Below are 17,327 nucleotides of genomic sequence, written 5' to 3'. Positions count from 1 at the left end.
AGTTTGTGGGTTCGAACCCCACATCCGGCTCTGTGCTGACAGCTCGGAGCCTGGAGCCTGCTTCGGATTCCATGTCTCCCTCCCTCTCTGCCCCTCTGCCACTCACACTGTCTCTCTCTCTCAAAAATAAACTTTAAAAAAAAAATTAAAGAAGGAAGTAAGAGGTATTTGCCCACTAATGTTTACACTGCATTTGTTAACATATTGAATTGCATTTAACTTTTTTTTCAAATTGAAAACTATCCTACTGTCCACATAGGTAGTGTTTAAAGCAGGATTTATTGATTTCAACAAAGTTTTAGTTATGTAAAAGATATATATAAATTCCAGGCCAAAAAAAAAAAAAGTAAGACTTCCGTAATAATATTAAGTGGAAATTTTGTACACATAGAAAAAAGTAGACACGCGCTTTGGGAGCGGGGTTAAGATGAGGGTTATGGTCTCATAAGAAATAAGAGAGTGGTTTTGAGGTACAAAAAGTTTTGGTGGGAGGTTTTTTGGTGTGTGTGTGTGTGTGTGTGTGTGTGTGTGTGTTTAATGTAGTTGAGTAAATACATTCTAAAAGAGTTTTTTTTGTCTTTTGATAACAGATTAATGGTTTACGTGAGATGAATTTGGTTTTTTCACTAGTAAACATATTCTTACAACTCAAGTTCTCATTTATTTGTTTATACAATTAATTTGTTCACATGGTCATTTGACAAACACTTATTAAATTCTTGCCACACATCAGGATCCACAATGGATACGAATATAAACAAAGCTACAGCTTGTCCCAGGGATCGGCACAGGCTGGGAACAGGAGGAATCCAAAATTGTGCTAACAGAAAACTCAAGTCGAAGTCCTGGCTCACCATCCGACTAGCGTGGGCCCTAGGAAGGTCATGTAATCTCTCACCTCACGTTCCTGATCAGCAAAACCTGGACAGTAATAACTACTCACAGCACTGTTGAGGGGATTTATCTGTAATTCATAGGAAAACACATGATTAACTGCAAAGCACTATAAAAATGACGACTAGTAGAAAGGCACAACCATATTCCATTTTGATCAGGATCATGCAGGCCAGTCTAGGCCACAAAGAGCTCACTTGAGTGTGTATTAACTTATTGGCACCAAAATGGTCACTCCCTCGACACTCTGTGTGAAAAATAGCCCACCACTCTTAGTGTTTGATCATCCATTTTTAACTTCTTCTGCCATTTATCCAGTTTACCTAAGAGGATCCTGAGAAGCCAAATGGACAGAGGACCTCCAGGTAAGATTGTTACAAATATCTTTTCGAAGGAAGGAAGGAAGGAAGGAAGGAAGGAAGGGAAAAAGTCAGATTGGGCAGGCCTCAAAGACATTTCTATATCAAGTCTTCCATCGATACCTGCGTTTTCGCTAACATTCCAATCAGCCCCTGCTTGAACATCTCCAGTGATTAGAGATTTAATAACCCTAGGAAGAACCAATTCCATTCAGAATCAAGAGATTTCATGGAATTCTTAAAGGATAAAAAGGGATAGAGATCTTCCCCTTGACAAAGAGCTATCTCAACAGCCATGCACTCTGTCACCCTTCTACAGACACTGGGCATTGGATGGGACGACCTGGAGGTTATGCTGCAACCAGGGCTGGGGACTTTGCATGTATCATCTGCTCAGGGTCTGAGTTTCCTTTTATTTAAACAAGAAGATGGGGTGACCTCTATTTTACCTGTGAAACATCCACCACGTCCATGGCATCAGCCCTAATTCAGCTTCCCTTTGTCTTCTGCCTGGGCTATTGCAGCCCATGTTGCCATCTCGAGTACCCTCCCTCCCCATCCAGCATACCACTTTTTTCCTGAAGCACAGTTCACCCTACGTGATGCTCCTTCCATAGTGCAGACTCAACTCCTCAGCAATCAAGCCCTTTCTCAATCTTAGCCCCACCCTAGCTTTTCACCCTCATTTCCATGGCCTCTGTACTATGCAGTCTATCCCCCATGATTCCACTTCTCCAAGGTGTGGTACACTTTCTTAGAGACGTCTCTGTCTCTGCCATGTTATTTCCCCTGCTTAACTGTGTTTCCCCTGCTTAACTTACCCTGTGTTCCTCCTGCCTACCAAATTCCCACTCATCCTTCAAAGCCTATTTAAATGATGGTTTCTTCGGGGCGCCTGGGTGGCGCAGTCGGTTAAGCGTCCGACTTCAGCCAGGTCATGATCTCACGGTCCGTGAGTTCAAGCCCCGCGTCAGGCTCTGGGCTGATGGCTCGGAGCCTGGAGCCTGTTTCCGATTCTGTGTCTCCCTCTCTCTCTGCCCCTCCCCCGTTCATGCTCTGTCTCTCTCTGTCCCAAAAATAAATAAAAACGTTGAAAAAAAAAATTAAAAAAAAAATAAATGATGGTTTCTTCATCTGTGAAGTTTCCCCCAGGTCCCTCGAGTTAGTCACCACCCAATTAGAGCCACCAGGTACTTTCTTGTACACAGTTTGCATCCCCAAAACCCAGACGAGAATGTCACTCATTCATTCACAGGTACATCTGGCACGAGGAGTGAGCAAGGACACCAGTGCATCAGATCGACGGGCAAATAAATGTATCTTTAGGGTCCTGTTCCACTATCATCAGTGGAACCCTAATAGTCTCCAAGCGAAGCTGCTGCTCGTCTGTGGCCAAGAAGTTTCCAGACTGGAAATGACCAGACATCTGAAAAGCTGACCTGCCTTTCACCTCATTCTAAGAAAAGGTGCCACTCACCCTCCAGGTCACTGCAGTTTGACTTTCCCACGAGTCAGGGCACACACACCCTGCCCTGTTGGTGGCAACTCCCTGCTGCAGCTCTTGCAAATGACTTGTTCTCGTACCAAACAAGTCAGAAGCTCCAGGCGCCAACTAAGTTTTGATTTGCTTGCCAGGAACTTCACAAGAACCATCTTCTGTGGAAATTCATTCGGAAGAATACGCACGGGTTACTCTAGTGACTTCTTGGCACAGAATTTAGTACCGCACTGGGGCTTCCACGGTTATAGTCAGAGATCATTATCAAGATGGGCCAATGAATGGAAAATAAATGATTCAAAAACCCAGCTAGAGGATACATGGGGACAAAGGATCCGTCTTGTTGCTTCAGATTTACTAGCCAGAGCCATTTTAGCTGCCCTGTTGCATCTTGGACGAAGCTTTCACGTCCTTCAACGTCTAACCTAAGACCCAGCCCTTCCACCAAAGTCCCACACGTGCCAGTGCGCGCGCACATCAGTCCTCTACGGTAATTGCTCTTGTGGCGGCCCCTTCCTACCCTCTGACAAGCATTAACGTGTTTGTATCAACCCTGATAAACCCTGTGTGCCTGCAATCGTGACGTCACCTTCAGGCATCCCCAAACTTCACCTTACAGAAGTAGTTCATGGAACCAACATTGCTCGAGCACGTAGCGTCTCCTCTAGCAAAAACGGTGGGTGTTTGCTAAGGCAACACGATAGACCTAGTCTCACGCTCACTCCTTGCCCTAGCTCCCTCCACACTCATCTACAGGTGCAGCAACCAGACAATCTATCCTCCCAATCAGAACACCTTTGGGAGTGAAAAGGGGTCACTGTCAATTCTATGCTAGGACCCAGACAGAAGCCAGGACAGCCCAAGGAGGACAGTCCCTCTGCCTGTTAGCTAAATACTGTTGCTACGGCTACATTTCTCCACCAGAAAACTGAGGCTAGAGTTAAGGTCGGGGATCCCTTCATATCCACAAAGTGGTCTTCTAAAGATGCCAAAACATTCACCATATGTCCGCAGCCATCTTCTCCTAAGGGGGTCACCTCCACCTCCCCGAGTCTTTCAACAGGGCAGCTGATCTGCTGGAGAATGGCCTGAGCGACTGAGCAATGCTCACAGTGGCGATGGCAGGAAAAGGGCCCACGCTGGGCGGTGGGACAAGGCCAACACACAATTCTTGAAGGTCAGTGAAATAACCCCACCCTGTCCTGATCCTCTTGCTGACCTGCCCCATGAAAGGTTCCCACAGAAGCTCCAGAGGGAGGAGTGGCCCCACCCCTCCATACCAGTTTTCCATTGTAACCACAGGGGGCTTTGATGTGAGGCTGTGACCCAAGCAATTACTGCAATAGAAGCAAACCCCGCAGGGCTGAAAGGCACAAATCCCGTGAAGAGTGGGATGGTTGCAATGGAAGAAGGGACACCGCACAGCCATTCACTGGTCAAAAGCCATTCTGACAGCATGGAAGTGTCATGGATGTCCGTGGCACACGGTTCACTCTGCAGGGCGCGCTGTTCTCAACAGCCACGCCCTCATCACTAAGAAGTCAAAAAATGAGGGACCTGCCAACTTACGCCTGTGACCACCCCAGGGAGCAGTCTCCATTAAGCAGTTCAGCTACGATTGGAACTTGGCACTGTCTGGGTCTAACTAAATCCCACGATCTCCACCGCCAGTAGGGTAAAGTACCACCACCATCTGCTACACACCATGCTGGGCACCAGAAATTGCCACACGGGCACGCTACATGGCCACACTGCAATACAGTAAGCACTGGGAAGGGAGCTCCTCCGGTTCTCACAAATGCACTCTGATGTAAGATCTCTGTTTGAAGGTAACTGAGGCTCAGAGATGTTCCAGAACTTACTTAAGATCACAGGGCTAGGGGCGCCTGGGTGGCTCAGCGGGTTGAGCACCCAACTCTTGGTTTGGACTCAGGGCACAATCTCCTCGTTCATGATCTGGAGTCCCGCATCAAGCTCTGCACTCACGGCACGTAGCCTGCTTGGGATTCCTTCTCCCTCTCTCTCTGTCCCTGCCCCACTCTCTCCTGCTGTGTCTCAAATAAATAAATAAATAAATAAATAAATAAATAAATAAAACTGTAAAAAAAAAAAGATCACAGGGCTAGTGGGTGGCTCAAACAGAGGTGTATGCTTTCCATACACCAAAATCCTTTGGTGATGGTACTGTGAAAATGATAGCATGGCAAAGCCCAGACCCTCAGAGTTTGGGGTTTCCAACCTGATTGTCAGTTGACTTCCAAAGTCAGACACAGGCAGTGAATGCTAATTAATTACTACACGGTGAAGTAATACTGATAGTTTCCTGCCTATGCATAAGGCCTGCTAAGGATGTTCCTGTCAATTTCTCACGCTTCCCAACAGTTAAGGAGCAGGACAGGAGCTTGGGAGGTGGGATTCTTATTCTGCCATGTAAAGCCGAGCACCCCATGGGAAGGCTCTCCACGCCTGAATTCTTGCCCACACTCTGCAAGACAAGACTAATCCTGCTGACCCATCCCTTAGATTGCAATCGGGAGCTTAAGTAATAAAAATGATAGTAAAATGCATCCTCCACATAAAAAGTGCTAGGAAGACCCCGGGTTCTCTGCGATGGGTAGGAGGATCTACCCTGTAATGGATCTCATACCGGCAGCGTGAAAACCTTTATGCAAGCAAAAATACGTAAAAATGAAAGGGGACGGGTGGGGTTGGGGCTGAGGGTTGTCACAAGCAAGGAAACTTGAAGTTACCATGGAGTCAGAACCTTGGTTCTTGCAAAAAAGGGAAGGGCATACATGGCAGTAAAAGAAATCAATCCCCAACACACACACTCTCAAACAGCCATCGTGATCAGTTTGTTTCACAGTGTAAAGCATAAGGTTCAAGCCCAGTAACAGTGATCTCCAAGCTGTACCCCCTCTGGAATTTTCTAAAGCAGAGTTGTGGGGGTGGGGGTGGGGGGACAGTGGGGAGCAGAGAAGGCATGTGTCAGGCCAGGCTCAGCAGAAAAAGAATCAAAACCACCTTTGAAAGAGGTCTGGCCTGGGCGTATGGGCCGATGTCCGACTCAGGCTCACCTGACAAGGATGTGACCGAGCCCTGTGTTCCTTTCCCAGGGCCTCGGTTTCCTCACCTGGGCAACGAGGGATCGGGTTGCTCTGGCCTCCGAGGCCCAGCCCACACTTCTAAGGCAGGAACTGGTTGCCAGCTCGCAGCCTCTACTGCCTCCAAGCCTGGCTCACATGAAAGTTTTTTTTCCAGCCAAGGCTGATAAGCTGGCAAATAATCAGGACAAGAGGAGGCACTAAGCTACCTGTTATGATTCTGACAGCAAACAGCTCCTGGAATCCGTTCTTCCCCTTCTTCTCTGCTGGGCTGGTACAGGCCCGCTATCACCCACCCTGGAACACATCAGCAGCCTCCTAAAGGGGCTCCCTGCCTCTGGGCCACCCTGCCACTAGAGCTCTCTGAAATACAGATCCACCAACAGCCTTCTTTGCTCAAGACGTAACAAAAGCCCTCCCGCTCCCCACAACTGCCGTCATCCTTGTTCCTCCTGCCAGCCCTTTCCCGTCTAACCCTCCCGGGCCAGCCCCATCATTCATGGCGATCTCCAAACACACCTTTCCATTTACCAAACACTTTTAAAGCCTCAGGACTGCACATCGAGGTCTCTCTGTGTAGAAAACTCTTCCATCCCTGTCCACCATAGGAACTCCTACTCACTCTTCAAAACCCAACCCGATGTCTTCTTCTCTGAGCATGTGCCTATTCTTCCAGGTGGTGGGTCACTCCCTTCCTAGTGCTCCCATCAGCCCTTTGTTCATCCTTCTAGTAGGGCCTCACCATGCTCTATTTTAGTCTCTCTCCTATACTGGAATAAAGATCCATAGGGATACAGCCTCGGTCGTCTTTGTCAGCCAGTATCCAGCATTTCCGTGGGGCATATGTTAATCACTCACCTGAGCTGCACTGAATACAAAAGATTGGGGTGTATGTGATCACACATATAGGTGGGGGAGAAGGGGACAAAGAGTCAGGGAATGGCATCATGGCACAAGGCGGGGTTTGGCCTTGAACTTAAAGGGCCATGGGTTTACAACAGGCAGAGACAACGGTCAGGCAAAGGCACAGACTGAGAAAACAGAAGAATGTTCCAGAACAATGCAACCACCTGGCTGTGGGAGGGAAAGCAAGAGAACAGCTACAATTGCACTCACCCTCAGGATGGCGCATTGAGAGACTCCCCTCTCCATTCCCAGACCCTGGTCTTCACCCTGGCAGTGGGACTGTGGCAGCCGTAGCATAGCTGGTTCTCAATCCAATCCTGGGACTCCACGGACCCAAGCTTCTGGGTCAGTAAAAGTCCCTCTCCCCCATCACTGCTCTCGTGTGGTTGCAGCGAACCAAGTCAATCCCTTTCTTCATCTAACCAGTATTTCCAAAGCATCTGCCATGTGCCAGGCACTCTTCTGGGCCTGGGAATATGGCCATCAACAAAGCAGGCATCCTGGTGATCCTCGTGAAGCTTCTTTTACAGTGGAGGGGAAACAAAGACTAGCAAGCATATAAAGCCAGGTGGTGACCAGTGCCTATATCGTGTCAGTAAATGTCGTTCATTCATTTAACAAACAGGACTGAACATCTTCAAAGCACCAGAGACCAAAGGGATTTGGAGATAAGACGGCCAAAGTCTTTTTTTTATTTTTTATTTTTTTTAATGTTCATTTATTTTTGAGAGAGAGACAGAGTGTGAGCAGGGGAGGGGCAGAAAGAGAGGGAGACACAGAATCTGAAGCAGGCTCCAGGCTCTGAGCTGTCGGCACAGAGCCCGATGCGGGGCTTCAACTCACAAACTGTGAGATCATGACCTGAGCTGAAGTCAGACACCCAACCGCCTGAGCCACCCAGGCAGCCCAGCCAAGGTCTTGCTGACTTTGTTGAGTGCCATTTCTAGGTTCTGTCTTTTCTACCTGAAGATACCTTTATCTGTGAGTCATCGAAATGCAAACGACAAACCCGAGGCAGGTGGGCCACAGGAAGAACTGAAGTTGATCTCTCAGAGTCCTGAGCCAGAAAGCCATCTTTCAGGAAGGGGTCTGCATGACCCAAGGAAGGGCAGGATCCAACAGGAGCTATTCCACTCAACTCCCGGGGACACCCAGCCTTGTTGAAGGAGCCACAGATCCAGGGCACTAACAGGAATCAAAACCCTCCCTCGCTTCCCAACCTTGCCATCTCCCCAACCGCCTCTCTCCAGGAATACAGCAAATCCTTATCGCGACAGAGGGCTGAGGAGGGAACAATGATGGGGGATGGTTTGCTGGAGAGGCTCTACTGTCTCCGGCCAGGTGGGTTTGGGGAGAGAAGACACCCAAAGGGTAGTGGGAACAGTAGTATCTTACGAGAGAAGAGGCCTGGCAGCACCAATGTGGCATTGAGAAGCCTGGTCACCCACATAGCCCTTCAACTGTGATCCCACTGGGCCCCGTGAATGTGCACTGAATTCAATGCCAAGAAAAAACACTGGAAAACACCATTGATTTTCATTCTGTGGACACCTGAGAGAAGCGTGAAGAAGCTACAGCTCAGGCGAAGGTTGGACACTTAGCCATGGACTAGCAGTTGCGTGACCTTACTTGGCCAAAAACTCATTTTCTCATCTGCACAATGAGACGGATAATCATAAAGCTTCCCTTCACCAACCAGTAGGAGAATTACGTAAGCAGATGAGAAGCACTCAGAAAACCGTCAAAATTATTATTATATTATTATTACTATTATTGTTAAGAATGCTAAGCAGACCCACGTTTTCTAGCCTCAATCCTGCGCTTTCCCTGCTGACAAGCACGAATCCCATTAACTCTCCTGCCACCCACCCTATTCCCAGAGAGTGAGGAGAGGCGAACACCACATCAGTGTTCTTTCTCATTTCTGTGACCCGCACGGAAATGCACCAGCCCATTCCCACCACACATCCAGGGAGAGTGGACCGGACTCCCACAACACACGTCCGTTCCCTCCTTCCTCGCCTCACCTCTGCTGCACACACACCTTCGAGCCCACGGATTTCCACCCAGAGAGCTGCTTCCCACCTGCAGCACAGCCTCACCCTTCCTTCTTCGCCTGGGTTTCTTCCAGCAAGGCGCAGCCTTCCAACGCCACATTCCCGGAAAAGTCCCCACCAGTGCACGCCCACCCACCCACCGAGGCGCACCCTGAGCTAAGACTCCCTATTACTGACCAGGGTCAAAGTCTCAGGTTCACTCTCAGTTACTCAATGTGTCACCGTGCTTCCTGCATTACCTCCCAGATACCTAATCCCAGTGACAAGGAGGGTTCCGGAACCCCTGCCCAGGCTCGTTCTCAAGTCAATTTCCAGAGAAGCAAGTAATGTCCCTTTAGCCTGCAAGATAAATTTAAATCTACGTAGCAAATTAAATTCGAAATCACATCTCCATTTCCCACAGCCCCCCTTCACGCTGGTCATTCAAAACACAGCCTGAGGCATAAACTTTCCCTAGGACTGCAAAAGGCCTCACAGCCCTGTCTCTGCCCAGAGCTTCTTCCCCAGGGCACAACTCCTGCTTAGCCCTAAAGATTCTCCTCAGACACTACGCCTTCTGTGGTTGCTTCCCTGAAGTCAACCCTCCTCAGTGCAGAGTAGCCAGAACATACCCCCTGTAACAGCAACCCCCCCCTCCACACACACACACACACACACACACACACACACACACACACACACGTGCTCCTCAACGGCAGGCACTGTGTGGCCTCATCTTTGTACTCCCAGCGCCAACCCGTTCCTGGTTCACTGTGGAGGCTGGCTCCAGAAATTCTGTGCTTCACGCACTGCGCTTCTCCTTTCTGTGTAAAAATAGCTGTGTGCTCCATCCCTTGCTTTTACCCTGTCACCAGGCATCTTCCGTCTTGGCCAAAGACCCATCATCATGGCAGCATCCTGAGCCACAGTTCCGAAATCACATCCAGTCTGACTCTCCCCCCTTCCCAATTAATCGGCACCAGGGTCACAGCGAAGTAAAGTCACATATTAACACACCAGGAGTCAAAGTTCAGGGCTGTAATTTTGAGCATGTCTCTAATTAGCCATGTGACCTTGGGCAAAGGTTCACATGCAGACGAAAGATGTCGCCAGGCCCAATTCTCCAAAGATTTTTTTGATATCCAAATGGAATGTCTAATGGGAAACTGTTTAATAAAGTGCAGAGCCCTGTACATTCATAAAGGGTGTAATGAGCAAATTGTATCAAATCTAAACCATCAACTGTAAGATGTACCATTGTCAACTTAGAATGAAAAACTGCTCAGCTATGACACATCTGTGATTAAAAGAGAACCCGATTTCAGTGACATTAAAATGTAAAGTGTGTTTTAGAGTTGATGAAATAAAATTTATTTGTCTCAGTAAAACATGGAAACCTGCTACAAATTTCTCGTATTTGCCAATGGCCCGTAATAGGCACTCGCAGTAAATGAACGAACACCCACTGAGAACACTCTTAGACCAAATTATTGCCTCCCTGGCTGGAACTGAGGGGCAAGACGCTGCCCCAGGCCCGTTCCTTCCCTTCTCAATCATGTCCCAGCCTGATCAAAACCCTCAAAAGAGGACTTCAAGTCAGATCCCAACTCGCTTCATAATGAAGTCTCCTCTCCACCAACCACTACCTGGAACTGTCTGCCATCCTAGAACTGTGACTTCTCCACAAGAATAGGTCACCCTAAAAAGGGTCCTCCTCATTCCCAGCATAGTAACCAGCCCAGCAACTCAGCTCCCTAGGCCTATTCCCAAAGCCAACTCTAGGCCCACCTACTGCCGGGGAGAATACCTGACCCAAAGGACCCAGGCCCTCAACCACTCAGACAGCTAACCCCAACTACTTATCTCTCATCTAGAGTCTACATTCCAGACTATAAAAGTCCCCGTGTTGTGGCTGGGGGACTGCCTCCCAAAGATTCAATGCAAGATCAGGCTCTTCTCTGTAATTGACTCCTGGTGCTGGCAGGCACCTGGAAGAAGGAAGGCTGGTTGCGGAGTGGAGAAAACCCCGTTTGGGGTTCTGGCCCCCCAGCATCCACCATTATTCAACGTAGGCTCCAGAACTAGCACCCGCCTCCTCTGGGCCTCTGTGTTGGTTTTCCTGCCTGTAAGAGAGTGGGAGGGTGAGGAATGGGGGTGGGGGTGGGGGCATTCAGCTACTTTCCCCCTTCTACTTAAAGTCTTCCCTAAAATGCAATTTGCTGGGAATGGTAAGCCGTTAATTAAGTCACTAACACCTTAGTGAGAAGGAGTTTCTTCGGGAGGCAAACAATTTAGAAAAGGGTACTGGAAACAAAGTGAAGTGAGTCTGGTACTAGGAAAGTAGCTCAGAGAGGACCCTAAATTTTTGCATTTTGTGTTGGAGGCAGGAAGGCAGCGGATCCCTGGGAAGGGAAGAGAAGGGAAGTGAGAGAGACCTTTCAGTTCCTGGAGCACAAGTCCCAGAGGCGTTGCTCTGTAGACTACTCAAGCACAATTCCAGTGTTTATCTTTTCTCTTGCCGACCCCCCCCCCCCGCTCCATGCACCCCGCACCCCCAACACAGCCACATTTACAGCTTCATCTCCTCTCTCCACAATTTATTTAGTCTTCTTGGGTCTTCATCCCCCCCCCCCCCCAATCCCGTGCAAATGGCCTTCCTGTCTCCGGCTGGCTTCAGAAAACACCCTATGCTTCAAAGCCTTGACCCAGCGCGGCCCCTCCAAAGAGAGAAATCAAACTTTATTCAAGCCTTTCTCCAGGCACTCCGCACTTTATCCTGGGTCTGGTTGGGCATCTCGGGTGAATGAGCGCTCCCTGAGGGCAGGGCCTGGGCCCCATCAGCCTCCCGACCCCACACACCCAGCCAACACAGCGCTTGGCACACAGTGAGTGCTAGAGAAATGCTTGCAGAAAAGGAACCAGGAGTAGGGAACCATCTATGTCGATTATGGCTCGGCCTCTAGTGAGTGACTCCAGGGAGGCCCTCCTTGTCTCCGGGCCTCAAATGCGCCGACTGTAAAATGGGGGGACTAGAATGACTGGGTTCCTAGGCCCTTTCCACCGTGACAACTGAGATTCCGCGAAAGCTCCAAGCGGCTGGGTGTGGCCCCGCCCCCTAGACGCCCAGAAAAGCCCGGGCAGGGGGCGCTCAGGGAAGGGCTCCAACCCCGCCCAGTCCCAGGTCGACGCTTCCCGAAAACTCGGGGTCCCCCTCCCCCCATGCGTGCACCCCGTGATTGCGCCGCGGCGGGCACTTCCGCACCGCGGGCCCTGCGGCCCGGGCTGGGCGCGCGCTCCGCGCCCTGCGCCCCGCGCGCCTGCCTCCCGGGAGGCGCTCGCGCCCGGGGAGGGCCGGGGGTTCCCGAGGCGCCCGCGAGCGGAGGGTGGGGGGAAGGAAGGAGGATTTGCAACAATACCTCGGGGAGGAGGCGGCCGGGGCAGCGGCGGCGGCAGCGGCGGCAGCGGCTGGAGGCGGAGGCAAAGGCGAAGGAGGAGGTGCCCGGGCACTCCCCCTCCCATTGTCCCCGGCCCCGGACAGGCCCGGCCCCGCGCCCCGCACCGCGCACCGCGCCCAGCGCCCGGGCGGTGCAGCCAGCCCTTACCTTGCAGCGCCCGGCTCTCCCCTCCTTGCTAATGCTACTTATCCCGGGAAAGCTCGCGCGGGGGCCGGGAGCGGACCCACAGACAAAAAGTGAAACTTCGGCAGGGCTGGAGCTGCTGCTGGTTGGTGCCTTTCCCCCTCCTTCCTCCCCACCGTCCCCACCCCCTCCCCTCGGGCTCCCGTGCGGTGCCCTGAGAGCTGGAGGCTGACGTCAGGGGCCTGAATTCCTGACTTTGCCTGCACGCATTTGTCCATGTAAGGTATGGGAAAGCGTGTGCCCGCGGGCCGCCGCGCAGCGCTCGCCAGGCGGGGGAGGGGGCGCCCGCTGGGGCCGCGGCTAGGCCAGAAGGTGGGCGCACGGAGGGCATGTTACTTCCTGGGAGGAAGAGGAGGAGACGCGGGGATGCGGGGAGCTTGCAAAGGAGGAAGGAAAAGAGGGAGGTGTGGAGGCTTTGCCTACACTGGAGGAAGAGGAAGCAGACGTAGAAGGAGGAAGCGGCTGAGTGGAGGGGCTGCTGAAGACACGGGGGGACCCGTGTCTACAATGGAAGCGCCAACACAAGGCGCTGAGCCTGAGCAGAAGCGACCCTGCCAAGGAATCCCCTTCTCGGATCTTCTTCTTGAGCCTCGCCCTGGGTTCCCAGCAACACTCAGAACCTACTGGATGGTAGAGCTGGCAAAGACCAACTTCCCAGCCCGCTCACTTCACTCAGGAGAAAACTGAAGCCCTGGGAGGAGAAATGACTTGCCCAGGGTCATACAGGACACAGATCCAGGCATTGGCCCCGGATGCTTTGCCTCCCAGCCAGATTCCCGACACCAGATAGGGCCCTGACTCCCTTTGTCCCACTGAGCAGTGAAGCAGGCGACGTGTACATACGTAGGCAACACTGACCCCCCCTGGGAAGAGCTTTCCAACTTCTCAGGGCCCCAGAGTCAGTTCCTGGAAGGTTCTCATTGACAGTGAGCCCTGAGTTAGCGATGACAATCAGTTGCTTCAGGGCAGCTTCCTGTGTCCCCTGCTGAATCGAACCCCTGCAGTTTTAACAATTACTTCCCAGTCTTGTCCGGAAGCCCAGAAAGCTTGCTATGTGCTTACAGCTTCAAAAAAAAAAAAAAAAAAAAAAAAAAAAAAAAAAAATGTGAACTGGGTGAACTGGTTTGAATAGAGGCAAGCCTGTTCTTGGAAGGTTTGAGTCGGACTTTTTTCCCTCTGACATTTGTAAATACGAGCAACCATGAAAACCACCGTTTACTTTATCAAAAAAAAGGTTGTGATGTTCGGCAGCTATTGCCTGGAAGGCACTCCGAGGCTGTGGACCTTGTTTCCTTGTATTTCTGGCCTCCTCATATCTGAAATAATAATCCCTCACCTGAGTACATCATACAAGTGCTTTCTCAAAGGTGTATTGGGTCTTAGTAAGACCCAATGTAAGAATGGGTCCACCCGATCCCCATCCAATATAACGGGACTTGACCAGCATTTCTTTTTCTTTTCCCCAGTAACACACTTATAAAGAGTAATGGGGTTCTAATGAGGATTAATGAGATTTAATAAGGTATAATTAGAGTCATTCACTTCCTCCATCATACACATTATAAGACTGTTGTGTTGGATCCAGAAATGCTACTAATTATGTTGACTGTTGTATGGGTGTGTTGAATTGCTCAGGTGGGCATGGTGTTAGCCCAAGAGTTATATAAAGGTAATCAGGAAAGATAAATTTTGTCTCACGAGGCACTCACCAGGAGTGTGAGAGGCAAAGTGGTAAATTGGATGCTTGGCCAAGGGCACCTTGGTGTTGTCATCAGATGCAAATCCAAGTCAAAGCCTCCTTCTCATTTGCTGATCTGGTTTCTTTTGTATTCTCCCTTCTTTCACCATCCCAGTTAAAACCTGATGTGTTCAGGGGCTTAAGAAAGAAGGAAACATTGTGTAAATTTGCAGACTCAATGCCAGAGAAACACAGGATTACCAATCCAGAGACTAAAAGAAGCACACTGGATTTGAGGTGGGGCAGAGGTCATGTGATCTGAGGATCGCACACCCTGCAAAAGGATTCTTACTGTTCCAGTGATGGCACACAAAACTTTGAGGAAGGGCAGGCTGTGGTCCCACTGTTCCCTTGCATCCACTACAGCTCCTTACCCAAAGGCCCCTGGGTAGCACATGGCATTCCAGGTTTCGTGGTTAGGATACGCTGGGCAGCATTCTAAGGATTTTGCATAGGCATTTTATTTAACCGCGCCAAACCTTTCTAAGGTTGGCATTATTCCTTTCTCTACTTTGCCCTTTTGCCCACGAGGAAAGTAAAGCCCAGGGAGGTTAAGTAGCGTGCTCTTAACCTCTTAACACAGAGCTAGTACATGAGCAAGCTGAGGTTCCCCACTGATCCCAGGCAGTCCGGCACTTGGCTCACCCACTGCTGCGTGACCATCTGGTCTCAGCTGGAACACTCCGATGTGCAGAACTCATAATCTCCCACAGTTGACCCAGAGGAAGAGCTACGAAGAGGCTACTGGAGAAATGCTAAGGACAAGAGGGGCTTGGAAGATGGAAGGCAAACACTAACCTGATGTTGCCTCTTCCCAATTTAAACTCATCAGGCCAAACTCCTTGCTGTGCTTTGCACAGCCTTTCAGCCTCCTTTCTGCCAGTCCTGCCCATGCCACCACCCTGCAAACAAGTGAGGCGTAGTGCTTTTCCAAACACTTCTTACCTGTCTGTGCTTATCTGCCTCTTGATGGGTTCTTCTTTCTCACAGGAGTGCCCTTCCTTCTCCATCCACGTGACAACCCTTGCATAACCTCTTCAGACTCCCCCCAAATATCCCCTGAGAGGCCTTTCTGCCCCTACTGCCACCTCCAGTGGATGCATTGCCCCTAAAGAATGTTCCTGTCACTCTGCTCAGTCCATATGGCTCCAGATTATGTCACTGGTCATCTTGTCTGTCTCTGCTACCGGACTGAGTCTAATTTGTCTGAATCCTTTACACAGTGCCTTGCCTTGACCATTGTAAACGTCCAACTGTTTTTCCCCCTCCTCCCCTTCTTCCTCCTCACCCTTCCCCTCCTTCTCCTCTCTTCCCCCCCTTTGCCCCCTCCTCCTCCTTCCTCCTCCTAGTCTAAGGCAGAAGATGATGCAGGAGGTATAAGGTCTAAGTGTTTAAGTAAAATCAGACAGGGGCACCTGGGTGGCTCAGGCGGTTAAGCATCCAATTCTTGGTTTCGACCCAGGTCATGATCTCACAACTCCTAAGACAGCGTGAAACCTACTTGGGATTCTCCGTCTCCCTCTGTCTCTCAACCCGTCCCCTGTTCTCTCCTCTCTCTCTCTCTCTCTCTCTCTCAAAAATAAATAAATAAATACATAAATACATAAATAAATAAATAAAATCAGACAACTTCTTCAAACGATGAGGCCTGAATACAAGCAGACCAGAGGAAGGGAGAGGAAGAATAAGAGGATCCTGACTACTCTACAACCATTTGGAAGTCGAACCATGATTAGCATGGGGATGCAGCAAAAAGGAAGCCTGTAAGTCCTTTCCTTGCCCTAAAACTGCAAGGTAACTGCAGTAACATCGTTACTGCTAGGTAACTTTGTGGTCACTTCCTCTCCGGTCTCAATTTCTTTATCCATACAGTCAGGTTCTTAAATTGGGTATTCTCCTATCCTCTCCCAGCTCTTCCATATTCGACACTGCTTTCAACCTGTTGACCAAATTCATCTTCTCAAAGGGTAGTATGCCACATTATACTCTGAAACTTGTCAAGGTTCCATGCTATCAACTGCATTAAGTACAGACTCTTCAGCTGTCCCTTCCTGCTTCTGTGATCAAGCCCTAATGGGCTTTTCCACCGACTACACGTCCAACCCTCCACCATTACCACCACCACACACACACACACACACACACACACACACACACGCACACATGCCCATAGAATTTCCGGCAGTACTTGCTTCCAGCTCTTTCTCCTGAAAGTTTAGTTTCCTTCTCCTGAAATCCTATCCTGGGCCCATTTCCACAAATGCAGATTCTAGCTGTCCTACCAACTCCCTTTCAAGCAATCATCTCCTTGTTGCTCATTCCTTCCAAACCTTCTCCATTGGTAAGAAAATAATCGCTCTATCTTCTGGACAGGGTATGTACTTGATGTTCCCATTACATTGTAAATTTTTGTAGGTGTTTGATCTCTTCCTCACAAACATAAAATCCTTTGCAGTAGGCTTCATATGTTGTTCATTTCTCCTCCCCAACAGCCAAGGCAGTACTTAGGACTTAACGACCAAATGCTGTCTAGTGAGTGCATGAGTGACTCCTTCATCTTGGCTAGAAAAGCAACATAAGTGATGCCTTCCCTCTGGAAGATTAGTCACTTAATCTTAGACCATGACTCTGGGCAGGGGCTAGGAGGGATGAGGGGGAGGAAGAGGGTTATTTGTTACGTGTTACAATGTGACTTGCGTGCACAGATCTAGGCCTTCCCATATTTAGCATATATAAATTTTATAAATTAGCTAAGGAGAGAGTTCTGCTATAGCAGTAGACCCAGAATCAAAACAATGGTAATTTTGCCACTTAGTATCACATAAATTCTTAAAAGAACACCCAAGTTTGCCTTTTTCCAGGGAGAATGAAGTACAAGTCACGGTTTTAACATTTTATGTACCTGCTCTATAATTGAACTTCATTCTCTTCCCAGGACTATTGTACCAGTGCATGATGGGAACAAGACCCCTGGCCAGGTCAGATAAGCATCAGCCTTTTGTAAAGAGTCGAAAACTTGATACGGTAAACAATAGTGGCAGACTTTTCATAAATGCAGCACTAAAGATAACGAAGCCATTTACAAAAGGTTTGTTTACTCTCTGTTCTTCACACCTCATTGTACAATGGGAAAAAAATGATCTCAATGTAAAAA

General features: G+C 49.5%; 1 protein-coding gene across 2 annotated transcripts in view; it reads right to left on the bottom strand.

The window, feature by feature from the left end:
* Positions 1 to 12,507, bottom strand: part of LPP (LIM domain containing preferred translocation partner in lipoma) — a 692,086-nt gene extending 679,579 nt beyond the window's left edge. Inside the window, exon 1 of one of the 2 annotated variants that reach the window (XM_040481153.1) lies at positions 12,400 to 12,507. The gene's annotated coding sequence lies outside the window, so the exon portion shown is untranslated. Of the gene's footprint in view, positions 1 to 12,213; positions 12,323 to 12,399 lie in introns of those variants that run through there. The other variant, XM_040481156.1, reaches the window with a different exon arrangement.
* Between the last annotated feature and the right edge of the window lie 4,820 nt (positions 12,508 to 17,327).

The sequence above is a fragment of the Herpailurus yagouaroundi genome, unplaced genomic scaffold, assembly GCF_014898765.1.
Source record: "Herpailurus yagouaroundi ecotype Mexico unplaced genomic scaffold, PumYag 159, whole genome shotgun sequence".
Lineage (NCBI taxonomy): Eukaryota > Metazoa > Chordata > Mammalia > Carnivora > Felidae > Herpailurus > Herpailurus yagouaroundi.
This window is presented reverse-complemented; position numbering and strand designations above follow the sequence as displayed.